Source organism: Chironomus tepperi, unplaced genomic scaffold (genome assembly GCF_022539635.2).
Source record: "Chironomus tepperi strain 1889 unplaced genomic scaffold, CSIRO-AGI_Ctep_v1 contig_445, whole genome shotgun sequence".
In the NCBI taxonomy this organism is placed as follows: Eukaryota; Metazoa; Arthropoda; class Insecta; order Diptera; family Chironomidae; genus Chironomus; species Chironomus tepperi.
The window spans coordinates 6,343,824-6,357,501 of NW_027226567.1; the positions used below are offsets into that span (position 1 = coordinate 6,343,824).

General features: G+C 30.5%; 1 protein-coding gene across 1 annotated transcript in view; it reads left to right on the forward strand.

Annotated features, from left to right (window-relative positions):
* Positions 1–7,619: 7,619 nt before the first annotated feature.
* Positions 7,620–13,678, forward strand: part of Neto (Neuropilin and tolloid-like) — a 108,931-nt gene continuing 102,872 nt past the window's right edge. The window contains exons 1-2 of the mRNA XM_070650768.1: positions 7,620–8,104; positions 9,914–10,018. The gene's annotated coding sequence lies outside the window, so the exon portion shown is untranslated. The remainder of the gene's footprint in view (positions 8,105–9,913; positions 10,019–13,678) is intronic.

Sequence of the window (13,678 nt, forward strand, 5' to 3'; positions counted from 1 at the left end):
GGTCTTAAGATGGATAATTGCTGGAGAATGGAGAACAGTTTGTGGAGTCGCTTGCTATCACTTACTACTTGAGGTGTTTGAACAGAATGGAATATGGAGTGTCGAGGCATATATAAGCGAATCTGTCAGTACGGGAGTAAGAGTTCTGTGACACCCTGTGATTGAGTGGTTAGGCATATGACTGGAAATCTGAATAACTATTTTGTGAGTACGTGAGTTCGATTCCTAACAATGACATATCACTTAATCAATATATCGAGTACTGTCGTTATGGTACCCTGACAGTCAAAGTGACTACTTTTAGGCACTACGGTGCCTACGGTGGACTTTCTGTACCATAAAAGCATACTCTTTGGCTGTTAGGGTCAGCAATACTGATGACATCACTAAAGCCGTGTAGCTCTCCATTTATATGTAAAATTATGACATAATAGATAGCATGAGCAGTCAATGTAGTCGCTAGGGCTGTGGCGGTGCGGTGGAAGCATGCTCCAATATGGAACCTAGGTTTCTACAAAAGGACTTCCATCTGACTCTGTTGCTGATCTTATCACAGAGTTTGTACAAATTTTCCGTCATCTCAGTCGCTAGGGCGCTGCTACTCCACTGCGCTGACGGCAAGACATGAGGGTGTTCTGACATGTTGGTCTGTTTTAGACCGCATTGTGCTGATCGGTTAGGAGATTTCAAGAAACTTCAAATGACGTAATTTATGAACAATTTCTTATTATTTCTCTTATATTTTTTCCTCGACTGCATTCGCCTTTTTTTTTCTTTAAATAAGAATCTCTTCTCGATTTTTTTCCATCCATTCCATTTTTGTTATTATAAAGTTCCTTTTTTGTGCTATTCTTTTCATTCTTTTAAATGTATGTTTCTGCAAAAAAAATGAACTTTTGTTTTCTTTGTCCGTTGAGTAGATTGGTCTGAGATTGTTCTGAAGAGAAAAATTGCTAATATTTATTTATCTTTTGCTCATTGTTTGGTGACAAAATAATTGATCAATTTAAAGCTGGGTTTTTTTGGTTAACATTTGTATTTAGCTTTATGGCTTAGAAAAGGTTCAAAAAAATGAAATGACGAAAATGTGAAAATGAGATTTGTTTAAGTTTATAAATATCTTTAGGAAATGTCACGAAATTGTCCTGATTGGGAAAGATATCCGAAAGGCAAACGGATATACAGACCGATCCAACTCTAACCTGAGGCCGGATTCTATCAAATCTAGCCTGGAGTCACACTAACCTGGATCTGGATTTCTGGCCATTTCTACGCCATGTGCTTTCTGGGCTTTTTATTGTGTTGGGCATCATACGTGATTCAGGCTTTAGCTTTCATTTAATTCTAAGAAGACAAAGTCAGATGACCGTGACTTTAGAATCAAATGAGCAACCAGAAGATCGATATACAGTCGAATGTCAGTACTTGTATCTAAAAAGTACTTAATATCTAGGGAAATTTCAAAGGTCATTGAATACAGTCAAAGAATATCTTCAGTTAAAATTATATCAAACTCTATAAAGCAATCCAAAAGAGAATTCATCAAAAAAAAAAGTTAGAAAAGCGCTTCAAAGATAAACACATTTAAATTACTTCTCTTCGTTTTCTTAAGATTGAAAAATTTCACGAAAGAAAGTAGCAAAAAAATAAATAAAACATAAAGGAACTAAGACAAGTAAGAGCAACAATAACTATATTAAAGAATTTATCAGAAAACTTTTTGTTCATGATTCTCAACAAGAAAAGTAAGAGAAAAAATTAAATAAGAAAAAGGAGCAAAAAATTTAAAAAGTGGAACTAGCTATATTTTAAAATTTCAATGACACTAAAACGTAAGTGAAGCTAATAAGTTTGACTTTAAGTAATGTTACACTTATGATTATGCATTCCAAGTAGCATGATGCAATCCCTCGGGTCCCGCTAAGTGTCCAAGTTGACGGTTACATATTGAGTTGCCCTAATAGCTACGTCAAGGTTGATATCTGTCCGCTTCTAATCGGTGGACTATGAAATTTGTTTCGACTTGCTGTTCGAGTAAATTAGCTGCAAACTAAGGTTCTCAGGCAAAAAACAGCCCTGTAACATTAGACAAACTATAAGGTACAGCCGAAAACTACAAGTCTGCGCTTGGACAATGCAATAAACGTAGGCTTGTTGGTCTTCCAGAGGTCTAAACCGTACTGAAACCAATAATATCTGGATATGAATTCCAAGTAAAAGTTAAATCACTCATTTTAAAGAATTTTGACACGATGAGCAATCACTAAAAGCTCTATATAATGCTTCTAAGATAGAATAGCTCTTAAGGCAATCCAAAGGTCAAACAATGACAAACTAAACAAACATCATTAACATCAATCCATTAAGGATTTTAAAAATAACTAAAATCCTTCAAGTTGTGGATTTAATTTTGTTCAATATTTCTTATTATAAGTTTAAATTTTCTTTGTGGATTTTCGAAAACGAAGAAATTTGAAGAAGAGATTTGAAAGAAATATTTCGAAAAAGAAGAACGAAAAATTTCCTGTTGAAGTCTTGTTGAAGTCTCATAAATTGCTCAAATTTTGAGATTTTGAAAATAAGTAAACAATTTTAATTAGTAACATTTAATTAAAAAGTATTAATTCTATTGTAGTGATGCTTAAATTTTGATAATAATTTTAATTTATGAGGTTTTTGGCAAGGTTATTGATATTTTGCTGATGGCAACAACATTGAAGAAGAAATAGAAGAAATTTTGAAGTTTTACTAAACACTTTAAACAGATCACTTGAAGATTTTCCGGTTGGAATATGTTGAAATGTTGCTATTGCGGCGACAACCTAAGCGGCATGATGCAATGGACCGCATTATCCATACCTTGAAGTCGACTCGGATTTTAAATGGAGTTGAGCTGACGAAATTCGAGTCTACAAAATTTGAGTCGATTTAAAGCTCTTGCATTTTATACAGTCAGTGCAACTTTGCGTCTTATCGTTAATACAGTGACGCAGCAGTGTCTTAGAGAACAAGTCAACGTCGAACATTCGATCGGGTTTGTAATTTGAATGTTAAATCTAATTTGAATTTGTTTTGAGGTTTTGCGAATATTTTTGTGCAAAATTGTTATGAAAATGTGAATTTATTTCAAAAGAAATGCTTTAAAGTTATGTTCGTGACCTTTTTAAGCTAATCTTGCAATTCCAGTAACTCAAAACAATGTAAATTCTTTTAAAACTCGTTTAAAATTTCCCAGACTACTCAACTTGCTCACCTTTTACCAAAAATCTGAAGAGACATCTTCAAACTTCCTAATAATCCTCAACTCATAACATTTAATGAATTCTATTTGTTTTAAAAGTAATATTCCTATTTCATGGAAATCCATTTTTAAATAGCTTCTACAACAAAGTCCTTGAATCACTTTTAAACTTTTAATTCCTTTATTAAGCACTCATTACAAGCACCATCAACAATTGACATTCAAGTACTAAGACTTCTTTGTTGAATAAATGATTTGAAAGAATTGGAAGTAAAGAAGAAAGTCAAAAGTTTTTCTTTGCTCATTTTGACGAATTAAAGCTTTTAAAATTTATGTCAAATCCATTAGGGCTTAGACGAAAAAAAAGTTCCATTTACTAAAATCACTCAAAACGACTTCTGTTAAATAATCTGAAAACCAAAACACAAAAAGGAAACATAAATACAGCCTCTAGTTCTATTCCAGTTCATTTATTAACAAATTAAGCTATTAATTTTAATTTTTTTCGAATTTTTGTGAATATTTTTGTTGTTGTAAACTCCGAAAAATTTGTATGGAAAAATTCAAAATTTTCTTAACGTTTTTACAAAAAAACATTAATTTAACTACTTTAAACAGGTTTCAGCCTAACTTTAGATACTTCACAACGTAGAGCACTGAATAATGAACTAGTACGACTAATTTTTGTTTCTTAGAACTCATTATTCATAAAATAACAAGCATTTTTGTTCAAAAATTCAGATTAAGTAACAAATTTTCAGTGTCAGAAATTGAGTTTGATTTTCAAATTTCGGCTTAATTATAGTGTTTTATTTATCATATTATACATCAAAATGTTCGTTTTTTAAAACTATATAAGATAGACTATTTAAATATTACCCTAAATATCCAGGAAAAGAGAAAAAAGCCAATTACATCACATTTCTGACACTGAATTTTCGAACGACTAAGCCCATTAGATAAATTTCAACAACGTATCAAGTGTTAAACAATATTTCTCTTTAAATCTTATTTTAATTCATCCAAAAGTTTTTTTTTTCTTTACTTTACGGACGAGAGCTCATTAATTCTATTTATTTGATTTATTAAAAGTTTTTCTTTCTTCTTTTCGCTCACTTTTGTGAAAATTAAAAGAGAATAAATAAATGCAAGTAAAGAAAACTTTTTGAGATTAAAAGTAGTTGAAGGATTGAAAATAGCAGAAAAAAGACTGATTATTTGTGATGACTATACTTTAAGGGAGAATGAAGGTTAAGAAGAGTTTTATCTAATGCTGAAAATTTTTATTTTGGACGCTAATCTTTTTGACAAAATTTAATTAAATTTTTCAAAAAATTGTTTTTAAATATTTTGAAATTTTGAAGAATTTTGCAAAAAATGCTCAAAACTAGAAACAAACCCATTCACTTGTAGACTTGGTTGCGTTTCTATTCATGGTCCCAAAAATTCTTCAAAATCGAGACTTTTTAAGAAAAATAATTTTTTGAATGAGTGTAGAAGACATGACATCATTAATGAACGTCTCATCAAAAGTTTTTCGTGAATTTATCGAACTGAAAAACAAGAAACTTAATTTTATGCAGCATAAAATTCATTGACATCTCATTTAAAAGTGTTATATTGAATTCACATTCTTATTTACTAAATGTTGTTGAGTTGTCAAGTGACAACTCGTTTATTTGTAAATTTAAATTTCAATTTCACTGTCCAAAAAAGTCATTTAACTCAATTTTAGGAGAAATTAGATGCACAAATAAAATTGATTTGTTTGAAATTGAATTTATTTTGATGCTTTTTTCTTTTCTCTTGAATAATGTCTAGACACTTAATGTGTTTTGTCAACATTTTCGGACCACTACTGAATAAGCACATCCCCCAAGTGAACTTTTCCCACCTTTCGACACTCAGGCATGTTTGCTTATTTTATTTTACTTTTTCATCGACATAACATGCTTGATGAGATGAGTAAACATTATTTTCCGGAGATGCATGACCCATACTAAATGAGAATACTTGTTCATTTATACTGAAAAGATGAACGTTTCTGATGAAATGGAAAAGTTTTTCTCTTTTATTTAATTTAGATTTTATCTATTGATGAGTTTGTTGATGAATTTGAATTAAGCTGTTTACTTACAAAAGTTAAGTGTTGAGACAATTAAAGGAGATGAGCAAAAAAGAAAGAAATCAGAGAAAGCAGGAAAGTTTGTTTGTTAATTAAAAGTTTGATAAAATTATGAGTCTTTATTAAGTTTTTATTTAATGTTGATTGGCTCGATGGTTTTTTGCTTTTTGATTTCTTTTTTGCTTTTACAAGTTTTAGTAGTTTGATGGGAAAATAAGGTATTTTATGGGTTTGAGTCAGTTTGAGTATTCTTTTATTTAAATTAGATATTACTTTACTTACTTCCTTGTCTGGGACGCACGTTAGCTCATGGTCACGCGGAGAGAACGTCTAAAGCTGGCCCTATTATTCAAGAAATTCTTCTTGTTTGGAATGTTAAGGAATTTAACAAAGAATTCAATAAATTATATGTTTTTTCTCGAGAAATTAAATTTTAATGATTCATATCCGATCAGCCAAATAGAGTTAATTGATCAAAATTCCGTCATAGGCCAGCTTGACTTTGACTTGGTCAAAGACTCCAATTTAATGCCAAACTTTGGATCGATTAATCGATTAGTGCTATTCTGGACTCACAATTGACGTATATTTGACTTTTGTCCTTTCTCACTTAGGAAAACACATTCATCATATTGTCTAGACTGTCAAAAAATCTCAAAACTACTTCTTCCTTTTTGGCAGTTGAACACTCGAAATGAACAACCCTAACTTCAACAAAAAATTAATTTAATTTTGCAATAATTATTCAAATTTAATAATTTCAGTTCCTAATTCCTATATTTAAGGATGTTCATAAGGTCAACTTCACGACAAAATATCTTCAGAAGTAAAAAAAAACTTTATTACTTCCATGTAAAATAAATACAAAATTTGCATATTTTTAAAAATTGTTTATCTCACAGATTTAATTACGTTTACAGTATGAAAGTAAAATTTTTCATGAAATGGAAAATAATTTTCAGATTTTCTTCTTATATGCATTATGTACACATAGTTGTAAAATAGTCAGTAGTTTCATATTCATGAAGCAATTTCCTGAAAGTTTAAAATAGTTTTTCTTACAATTTTCTGTGGTTTAAATTTGTCGTTGTAAGTCTTACATATGCTGATTATTTGAGTTTTGCAGATCTCGAAGCCCGAGTGACAAGGTTACACTAAATGTTGTTTGCTAATTCCAAATGAACACACCGAGACGGCTTACAAATACTTACTACCTTACTAGGTTGCTACAAAAGGCTACCTTCATTACCGTCCTACGCCATGTTGCTCTTCGAGCACCAGGACACCCTGTGACCCCCCTCCCTCTTAGGCCATGTTATTTATTCGAAATTAAATCTTATATTCAATTTATTGTTGGCTATAATTTTCAGAAGTCTTTACATATGTCTCACATTTATTGATTTGAACAAGCTTTGTGATGTTTCCAGTACAGGGTCAGATGGAAGGATTTTTGTTATAACCTAGGCTCCAAGTCGAAGCATGGTTCCAGTAAGTAAGTAAGTACCCTTATTGATTAACTATATTACAACGGATAATAACCAGACTTATTTGTTCTAATAAAATTTTAAAAAAAAAGTTTACAGTGGACTAATTACATTCTATTAGGAATGATTACATATTTGTAGTCTATCAATATTAATTAACAACTAAAAGAAGTTCATTATTCCAAAAAAACCTTTTAAACAAATCGTCAAATTGCAACAAAAACTTGATAAATTTACACAAATGAAAGTTTTGTGAGGAATAATTAGATCCAAAATAAACAAAAATTCTTCCCACAACTTCAGAATTTTTTCCTCATTCTTTCTATATTTATAGAGTGTCTGAAAAGTTTTAAAGAACTAATAGTTGAACGGATGAATAAAAAAAATCTTTCGGACATTGTCAATATACATAAAACATGAGATTTTCCCTAATGGAACTTCAAAGCTGAATTTAAAAAATAAATTAAATTTTAATTACAAATTAATTAAATTATCACAATCGAATTTCTCATCTTTTAAGTAATTTGCCAGTGAAAAGCTCAATTGACTCTCATCAAATGAAAATTCTCTCAGTCTCATCTTCATGCATTCAACTCACAGCATCCCACAGCATCATCATCTGTTCCTAAAAAAAGAGAGTGAAACAGAAGAAAAAAAAAATTTCATTTTCGTCCCGCAGAGAGTGAAAAACTTTAACATTTTCAAAGATTTTCATTTTTAAATAATATGTACATAGAAAAATTTATTTCATTCAGTCGTGTCGCAGCCTTCCTCGACGTTGGATACGAACCAAGAAACTTGGCAAAAATCAACAAAAATTTCGCGTGTGAATAAAAAGAAGAAAAAAAAAAATTTTTTTTTGAGACTTTTTGAAGATTAATCTTCGATTTGCAATATTCGTAGTTTTTTGCCATTCGGTGACGGTTTAAAAAAAGAGAAAAAAAAGAAAATAATAATCGTGAAAAATAAGAAAAAAATTCACACACATAATTATTATTATAAATTTTTTTTGTGTGTCTTCTTCTCACCCGAATTTTAAAAATTGTGAAAGAATTTTGTTGTTTGTTATAGGAATTTATTTTTCATGCTCCTTTAAAATTCCCATACTCACATACACGCTCTGACTGAATTATATTTATATATAACACACACCGAAAATTGCGGCATGTGAAAATTTTTTTTTTAATTTAAAAATAGTTTCATATTGCAGTAAAAAAAGAGAGTAATACGCGGGCAATATATATATTTTTCAATGTAAGGAATGGTTCAGTGGAAAATGTGACAAAATTTTCTAATTTTTTTTTACGGTTCAGTTTGAAAAGTGGAAAATTTGTGGCAATTTTAAAAGTGCAAAATAAAAATTTGAAAATTCAAAATTTTCTAAATTTGAAAAATTTTTTAAAACATTTGAAAAGTTAAACATTAAAAAAAATTCAAAATTTTAAAAGTTTCTGAAAAGTTTAAAAAAATTTAAATTTTCTAAAACATTTGAAAAGTTCAAAATTTATAAAAAAATTTTAAAAGTTCTAAAAAATTAAAATTGTCTAAAAAATTGAATAATTTATAATTCAATTTAAAAATTTGAAAATTTGATGAAATTTGTGACTAACTTTGACAATTAAATGTTAATATAAAGTGAAAATATTGTGACAGTTTTATTGAAAATTTCAAAAAATTTGACAACTTGTAATGTTTTAAATGTTGGCCGAAAAATGAAATTTTAATACAAAAAATGATTAACATTGAGAAAGAAAAAATTTAAACAAAATTAATTTGAAGAAAAAGAAAATAGCAAAAAAAATTAAAGAAGGTTAAAAGTGCCTATAGACTGACTTTGATGATTTGGGCATCTAACAGAAAAGCTTGTTCAAATTGTCAAGACTTTATCGTTCTTAAAGTTGTTGAATTCGAAAGTTGAAGTTGAAAGTTAGTGTTGAATTGAAAAGTTTTCATGAAAATTTGGAAAAATTGAAATTAATTAATTTTTGGCATCAAATGAAAATGTTTTGCATGATATAGTGAAGTTCAAGTGCTGTCATGAAACTCAAAGTTACAAAAACCTTTAAGAAGTCAACCAAATAAAATTTAAAAAGACATCGAATTTAGAACACCATCGAATTATAAAAAGGCATCGATCATATTGTTTTTAAGCACCTGATGCAAAAATAAATGTTTAAAGTAAATTTCAAATTTGTCATTTTTTTGTGAATGTCTTTACATGAACTTAATTTCTCATTTGAGTACAGAATGGAAAGACTGGAAATAGGAATAATTTGGACATCAAACAGTTTTATTGTAGTTTTCTCCACTTTGAGCAGCAACAATATTTCAAATTTAGTTCAATTTTCACTCTAGTCGAATGCAAAATTCGAGTTTATTTTGAGTTCAGTTCAAGGTCGTTCCCGAAGGGAGAGAAGTCAAAATGACCCAAATTTAAAATTTCAAAACCAATTTCAAAAATCCAAAATTCTTCAATTTCGATCTAAAAATCCAATCCAAAATCCACAATTTTTGCATTCAGTTCAAAATAATTTCAAGCTTCGCTTCTGTCTCTGTTCTTACTATTTAGAGCAAATATCGAAATCGACTTGGATTTTGTAGTTTAGTGAAAAAGTTGACTCGAGTCGGATTTTGAATCCATTTCTTGATTATTAAAAATCGCAAGCTTCACAATTTTCATGTTTAAAAATCTTAATAAATCACAAATTTCCACAATTTTCACAACAGTATCCAACCCTTGGTGTAATCAAAATAATTAAAAATTAAATTAACTTCCAGTTAATAATTCCCATTCATAATTAAGCTGATTATCACATCAAAAAAGCACAAAAATTGTGTCACGAATTAAAACTTTTTGTGTGCAATCAATCCAAAATAATTTCTTTTCATAAAAATTGTGTCAATTACCTTGAAAATTGCAAATCCAATTTATAGAGTGCGATAAATTGCCATAAATGCAAAAAATATTTCCACAAAAACCAAAAAAAAAGAAAGGAAAATTTTAAAAATTTTTATCCTGGACCATTCCAATAATACGTGTGTGAATTAATAATTTATCAACAGTAATAAAGCAACAACAAGTAAATAATTATATGCAGTCGTCCATAAAATGATGAAACACAATACATAATGGAATTATTTTATAGAATCATATAAATGGTTTATGATGTGAGTGTGATAAATTTTTATATTTTAAAATATCATCATCAATTCAATTACAACCACCAATGTAAGGCTGACCAAGCAGCTAAATACGCTGAGCGGAATGAAAAAAGTGTTTTTTTGAGACGAAAAAATGAAAATTTTTGAAGGATAAAAGAGAAGTTTAATTTACATACAAATATACATAATACACAATATTATTAACTGTATAGTGTGAATAAAAATAAGTCAAACGTAAATGTTTGTAGAAGATGAGGAATATATACTTTCGTCAAGTTCCTACCTTAAGGTATTATCGTCGTGCTTCATGGTTTAAATATAATCTTTTTTTTTCTCCCTTTTTCTATTTACTTCTCTGTCTTCGTCTACATTTCCATCATTTGACGTTTGATTTTATATTCTTTTTTTCTATTTCGGTGCTATTTTTTGAGCGCGATGAAAATTTTGTGTTTTTGCTGATTTTTTGATCTCGCTCAATTTTGTCTACTTGACATTGAGTGCTAATTTTGAGGAATTTTAGTCATTTTACTGCAAATTGGGCTTTCTGATGTCTTGGTCAAGATTGACGAATTCTTGAGATCGAGTCTGGAAGCATGACTAAGACCGAGACTTCTCGGGTAATCTTCTAGGTAGCCTCGATCTCGGTCTCGGCATCAAGACAATTTTTTTGGGTTTTTGCAGCATTTTGATGATTTTTTGTAGAATTTATGACTTTTTTATGTGTAAAAACTTGAGTAAAAATAGTAGATATCCCTAACAATCAGACTACAACATCACTAGTGCTCTCACAAGAAGCTGCATGCTCAATCATACTGATTGAGTTGAAACTCACTATCACGCTAATTTATACGAGCAGCTTCTTTGTCTGTTTGAGATATCAATGATTTTAGGTTCTCAAATTATCAATTTTGGATCACTAATGTAGTGGAATTCAAGCTGTGCTCCACTACGTAATATTGAGTCTTGACGCGATCTAAAAGTTAGGATAATTCTCCGTCAAAATACCAAAATATCACAAATCCGCTTCAAAAAGCCATCAATCCACAAGAAATTTTAATTTCATTCATAAAATCTCATAATCTGAAACCGACAACAACCAGGATAAAGTATGTTATCTCATTCAGAACATGATATATCATTAGAAGCCATACGATTTCCTTTAGATCACAATATTAATGGTCATTCATGGTTATTCAATAGAATCATACATGAGATTCATGTATGAAATAGTACTTTGTAGATGTCCCTGGAACTTTTGTACATTATTCAATACGAATTATAATTAAGGATCATGTTTGCTTGGAATATAAAGCTTTTGAAATCAGATTTTGACTCTCGTATTTATGAAAAGCAGTTGTGGATTGTATTTACGAATTTATTGAAGAGTGAAATGAATGAAATCATAAAGCATAAAGTATGAATTTCTTACATAAGGCTTCTTTGAGAATTATTAGAGCTTTAACGTCGATAATTCGATGGATAAATGTCATGTCGTAGGATATTATAATTAAATATGAACGATTAAATGCAGTAAAAAACTTTAAGAGCTTCTTATGATTTATGTGGATTTTTTTTATGAGATCATAGTTTAAGGATGCATTGGGATGGAAGGAGGAATAATAAAAAATTGATTTTAGTCAGTTCCATATTTTTTAAACCGAGCGACACAATTTAACAAGGCTTCTATTAACACCAAATGGAAACTGGATGGAAGTAGCCTCCGTTTGAAGTCCAAATAACTGCCAGATGCTGTTTCATTTGTGTCACTCGGGAGGCTCATCAAGAAAATTTAAAGCCTTTTTTCCCAATACTTTCCTAAATATTATCTTTAAGAATTATGCGTCATATCCAGCCAAAAAAAAATCCCAAAAAAAGCTCTTATTTGTCTTTTAAACTCGTGTTATGCCTCTTTCTCTCAAAAGACGTACTCACATTCATTCTGAGCAATAACGAGCAAGGCAAGAAAATAAGAACATAAAAAAAGAGGAAAGAAACATATAAGAGGAGATGGCAATCAGCGGCATGAAAAAAAAAAAAATAAAAGAATTGTGTGAATATTTTCTGATATGCCATCAAGAATCAAGCAGGCTGAAAAGAAAGATCTAAAATCACTGTAATGGCACCAAAAAAAAAAAAAAATCCTTTCTTATGGAGCAGAGTTGGCAGGACTTTAAAGTGGAGTCCGGACTTTGAAAGTCCGGACTTTCAAAGTCCGGACTTTGAAAAAAAAATTACAGAAGTCCTCGTGTTATTGATCGAGGGACTTAAGCGCATTTTTGTCCCAGCGATCAGTAATTGATTAATAAGTCACTTCGAGACCCACAAAAATGAGATCCAGGCAGGTCGTGGTCACGTCTAGACCTAAAAACCTAGATCCAGGTTACTTCCAGACCTAAAACACAAGATCCAGTAAGATCCAGGTAACTTCCAGACCTAAAAACCAAGATCCAGTAAGATCCAGGTCACTTCCAAAGATCCAGTAAGATCCAGTTCACTTACAGACCAAAAACACAAGACCCAGTAAGATCCAGTTCACTTCCAGACCTAAAACCAAGATCCAGTTCAATTCCAGACCTAAAAACCAAGATCCAGTAAGATCCAGTTCACTTCCAGACCTAAAAACCAAGATCCAGTAAGATCCAGTTCACTTCCAGACCTGAAACACAAGATCCAGTAAGATCCAGTTCACTTCCAGACCTAAAACACAAGATCTAGTAAGATCCAGTTCACTTCCAGACCTAAAACCAAGATCCAGTAAGATCCAGTTCACTTCCAGTTCTAAAACACAAGATCCAGTAAGATCCAGTTCACTTTCAGACCTAAAACACAAGATCTAGTAAGATCCAGTTCACTTCCAGACCAAAAACACAAGATCCATATAAAACTTCCACAAATTTAAGAACTTAATCATTTAACGGATTTTTATAATTCAAACCTCATAACGGTAAAAAAAAATTCAAACATTGTTCAGTAAACACTGTAAAAACATCGACAAACATTGAAAAACACTGTAAAACAATGAAAAAACGTGTTGTTGTTTTTGTTGTTGTTGTATATGAAAATGAAAAATTGTTAATTATAGTATTTATGCTTTGATTTGAAACTTTTAAATGCCCGGGGCGCCAATAACTTTGTGGAACTGATCTTTTAAAACCATTCCGAGCTCTCTGCGATGTCTAGATAAAAAGTTTTTAATGACAGCCGAACGAACGAACGACCGAACATTGTGTCTTATTAAGCTACCTTTTTGAAAAAAATTTCAAAAATGCGCTAAAAAAGTGGAGTCCGGACTTTCAAAGTCCGGACTTTAGTGGAGTCCGGACTTTAGAATAGTCCGGACTTTGAAAGTCCGGACTTTGGGACTTTGGGAGTCCGAAAAGTCCCATACAATTTTTTTTTTTTTTTTAAAAAGTATTTTAATATTTTTTTTTTTCGGTTACACTGCGTAACCCGAGCTAAAAAATTGATTTTTTTGACATTTTTTTCGGTTACACTGCGTAACCCGAGCTAAAAAATTGATTTTTTTGACATTTTTTTCGGTTACACTGCGTAACCCGAGCTAAAAAATTGATTTTTTTGACATTTTTTTCGGTTACACTGCGTAACCCGAGCTAAAAAATTGATTTTTTTGACATTTTTTTCGGTTACACTGCGTAACCCGAGCTA